At 43.8% G+C, this 4,006-nt stretch overlaps 1 non-coding gene across 1 annotated transcript; it reads left to right on the top strand.

Annotated features, from left to right (window-relative positions):
• The first annotated feature begins 3,473 nt into the window (after nt 1–3,473).
• LOC112774319 (small nucleolar RNA R71) lies at nt 3,474–3,581 on the top strand. The gene has a single exon (XR_003188813.1). It is a non-coding gene; the product is annotated as a small nucleolar RNA R71 (small nucleolar RNA).
• The last annotated feature ends 425 nt before the right edge of the window (nt 3,582–4,006 follow it).

The following is a 4,006-nucleotide window of genomic DNA, read 5'->3' as shown; positions in this document are numbered from 1 at the left end:
GAAAGCTCCAGCTGAGTAACATAGATGGCAAATAAGATGAGGAAAAGCTAGCCTTGCCATGGGGGATGACTTTTCGGCTATTTTGTAGAGTTCATTAGAGATAACTTCATGAACTTCTATTTCCTCTCCAATCATGATGCTATGAATCATGATGGCCCGATCCACAGTAACTTCAGATCGGTTGCTAGTGGGGATGATGGAGCATTGGATGAATTCCAACCATCCTCTAGCCACAGGCTTGAGGTCCAATCTTCTTAGTTGAACCGGCTTGCCTTTGGAGTCAATCTTCCATTGAGCTCCTTCCACACATATGTCCATAAGGACTTGGTCCAACCTTTGATTAAAGTTGACTCTCCTTGTGTAGGGGCGTGCGCTCTCTTCCATGTTTGGCAAGTTGAACGCCAACCTCACATTCTCCGGACTAAAATCTAAGTATTTCCCCCGAACCATTGTAACATAGTTCTTTGGATCCGGGTTCTTACTTTGATCATGGTTCTTGGTGATCCATGCATTGGCATAGAACTCTTGAACCATTAGGATGCCGACTTGTTGGATGGGATTTGTTAGAACTTCCCAACCTCTTCTTTGAATTTCATGTCGGATCTCCGGATACTCATTTCTTTTGAGTTTGAAAGGGACCTCGGGGATCACCTTCTTCTTGGCCACAACATCATAGAAGTGGTCTTGATGGGCTTTGGAGATGAACCTTTCCATCTCCCATGACTCGGAGGTGGAAGCTTTTGTCTTCCCTTTTCCTTTTCTAGAGGATTCTCCGGTCTTAGGTGCCATCAATGGTAATGGAAAAACAAAAAGCTTATGCTTTTACCACACCAAACTTAGAATTTTTCTCACCCTCGAGCAAGAGAAGCAAGAATAGATGAAGAAGAAGAAGAAATGGAGGAGAGGGAGAGGGGGTTGTGTTTCGGCCAAGAAGAGAAGAGAGGGTTGTGTTGTGTGAAAATGAGGAAGAATGGAGGGTTATATATAGGGATGGGAGGGGGGGGTAAAGGTTCGGCCATTTAGGGTGGGTTTGGGTGGGAAATGGATTTTGAATTTTGAAGGTAGGTGGAGTTTATGAGGTAGGTTTATGGGGAAGAGTGGATGGATGTGAGTGGTGAAGAGGTGATGGGGAAGAGAGATTGAGGTGATTGGTGAAAGGTTTTGGAGAAGAGTGTTTATGGGATTTTGTGAAAGAGAGGTGAGAAGAAGTGAGTGGAGGTAGGTAGGGATCCTGTGGGGTCCACAGATCCTGAGATGATCCTGTGGGGTCCACAGATCCTGAGGTGTTCAAGGATTTACAACCTTGCACCAAATTAGGCATGTAAAATGCCCTTGCACACAACTCTGGGCGTTCAGCGCCAGGTTGGTGCCGATTTTGGGCGTTCAACGCCCATTTGTTGCCCATTTCTGGCGTTGAACGCCAGAACCATGCTTGTTCTGGGCGTTCAGCGCCAGCTCCTCTCCAGGGTGCAATTCTGGCATTCAGCGCCCAGATGATGCCCATTTTGGGCGTTCAGCGCCCAGATACTGCCCATTTTGGGCGTTCAGCACCAGAACCATGCTCTGTTCTGGCGTTGAACGCCAGGCAGATGCTTCCTCTAGGGTGTGATTTTTCTTCTGCTGTTTTTGATTCCGTTTTCAATTTTTATATTTATTTTGTGACTCCACATGATCATGAACCTATAAAGACATATAACTAAGAAAAATATAGTTAGATAAAAATTGGGTTGCCTCCCAACAAGCGCTTCTTTAATGTCAATAGCTTAACAGTAGGCTCTCATGGAGCCTCACAGATGTTCAGAGCATTGTTGAGACTCTCCAACACCAAACTTAGAGTTTGGATATGGGAGTTCAACACCAAACTTCGAGTTTGGTTGTGGCCTCCCAGCACCAAACTTAGAGTTTGACTGTGGGGGCTTTGTTTGACTCTGCTTTGAGAGAAGCTCTTTATGCTTCCTCTCCATGGATGCAGAGAGAGATCCTTGAGTTGTAAACACAAGGTTGTCCTTATTTAATTGAAGGATCAATTCTCCTCTGTCCACATCAATCACAGCTCTTGCTGTGGCTAGGAAAGGTCTTCCTAGGATGATGGATTCATCATCTTCCTTTCCAGTATCCAGGACTATGAAATCAGCAGGGATGTAAAGGCCTTCAACCTTTACTAACACGTCCTCTACTTGTCCATAAGCCTGTTTTCTTGAATTGTCTGCCATCTCTAATGAGATTTTAGCAGCTTACACCCCATAGATTCCCAGTTTCTCTATTACAGAGAGGGGCATGAGGTTTATCCCTGAACCAAGGTCACACAAAGCCTTAAAGATCATGGTGCCTATGGTACAAGGTATTATGAACTTTCCAGTATCCTGTTTCTTCTAAGGCAATGTCAGTTGATCCAGATCACTTAGTTCATTGGTGAACAAGGGAGGTTCATCTTCCCAAGTCTCAATACCAAATAATTTGGCATTCAGCTTCATGATTGCACCAAGGAACTTGATAGCTTGCTCTTCAGTAACATCCTCATTCTCTTCAGAAGAGGAATACTCATCAGAGCTCATGAATGGCATAAGGAGGTTCAATGGAATCTCTATGGTCTCTAGATGAGTCTCAGATTCCTTTGGTTCCTCAGAGGGAAACTCCTTATTGATCACTGGATGTCCCAGGAGGTCTCCCTCCTTGGGATTCACGTCCTCCTCTCCTTCTTTGGGTTCGGCCATTTTGGTTATGTCAATGGCCTTACACTCTCCTTTTGGATTCTCTTCTGTATTGCTTGGGAGAGTACTAGGAGGGATTTCAGTGATTCTTTTACTCAGCTGGCCCACTTGTGCTTCCAAATTTCTAATAGAAGACCTTGTTTCATTCATGAAACTTACAGTGGCCTTGGATAGATCAGAGACTAAGTTTGCTAAGCTAGATGGATTCTGCTCAGAATTCTCTGTCTGTTGCTGAGTAGACGATGGAAAAGGCTTGCTATTGCTAAACCTGTTTCTTCCACCATTATTAAAGCCTTGTTGAGGCCTTTGATCCTTCCATGAGAGATTTGGATGATTTCTCCATGATGGATTATAGGTGTTTCCATAAGGTTCACCCATGTAATTCACCTCTGCTATTGCAGGGTTTTCAGGATCATAAGCTTCTTCTTCATAAGAAGCCTCTTGAGTACTGTTGGATGCAGCTTGCACTCCATTCAGACTCTGAGAAATCATATTGACTTGCTGAGTCAATATTTTATTCTGAGCCAATATGGCATTCAGAGTATCAATTTCAAGAACTCCCTTCTTCATAGGCGTCCCATTATTCACAGGATTCCTTTCAGAAGTGTACATGAACTGGTTATTTGCAACCATGTCAATGAGTTCTTGAGCTTCTACAGGCGTTTTCTTTAGGTGAATGGATCCACCTGCAGAAGTATCCAATGACATCTTTGATAACTCAGACAGACCATCATAGAATATATCCAGGATGGTCCATTCTGAAAGCATGTCAGAAGGACACTTTTTGGTCAGCTGCTTGTATCTTTCCCAAGCTTCATAGAGGGATTCACCTTCTTTCTGTCTGAAGGTTTGAACATCCACTCTAAGCTTGCTCAGCTTTTGAGGAGGAAAGAACTTGGCTAAGAAAGCCGTGACCAGCTTATCCCAAGAGTTCAGGCTGTCTTTGGGTTGAGAGTCCAACCACACTCTAGCTCTGTCTCTTACAGCAAAAGGGAAAAGCATGAGCCTGTAGACTTCAGGATCTACTCCATTAGTCTTAATAGTATCACATATCTGCAAGAATTCAGTTAAGAACTGAAAAGGATCTTCAGATGGAAGTCCATGAAACTTGCAGTTCTGCTGCATCAGAGAAACTTGCTGAGGTTTCAGCTCAAAGTTGTTTGCTCCAATGGCAGGAATGGAGATGCTTCTTCCATGTAAATTGGAATTAGGTGCAGTAAAGTCACCAAGCATTCTCCTTGCATTATTGTTGTTAGGTTCGGCTGCCATCTCCTTTACTTGTTCGAAATTTTCAA

The sequence above is a fragment of the Arachis hypogaea genome, chromosome 18, assembly GCF_003086295.3.
Source record: "Arachis hypogaea cultivar Tifrunner chromosome 18, arahy.Tifrunner.gnm2.J5K5, whole genome shotgun sequence".
Classification (NCBI taxonomy): Eukaryota; Viridiplantae; Streptophyta; class Magnoliopsida; order Fabales; family Fabaceae; genus Arachis; species Arachis hypogaea.
This window is presented reverse-complemented; position numbering and strand designations above follow the sequence as displayed.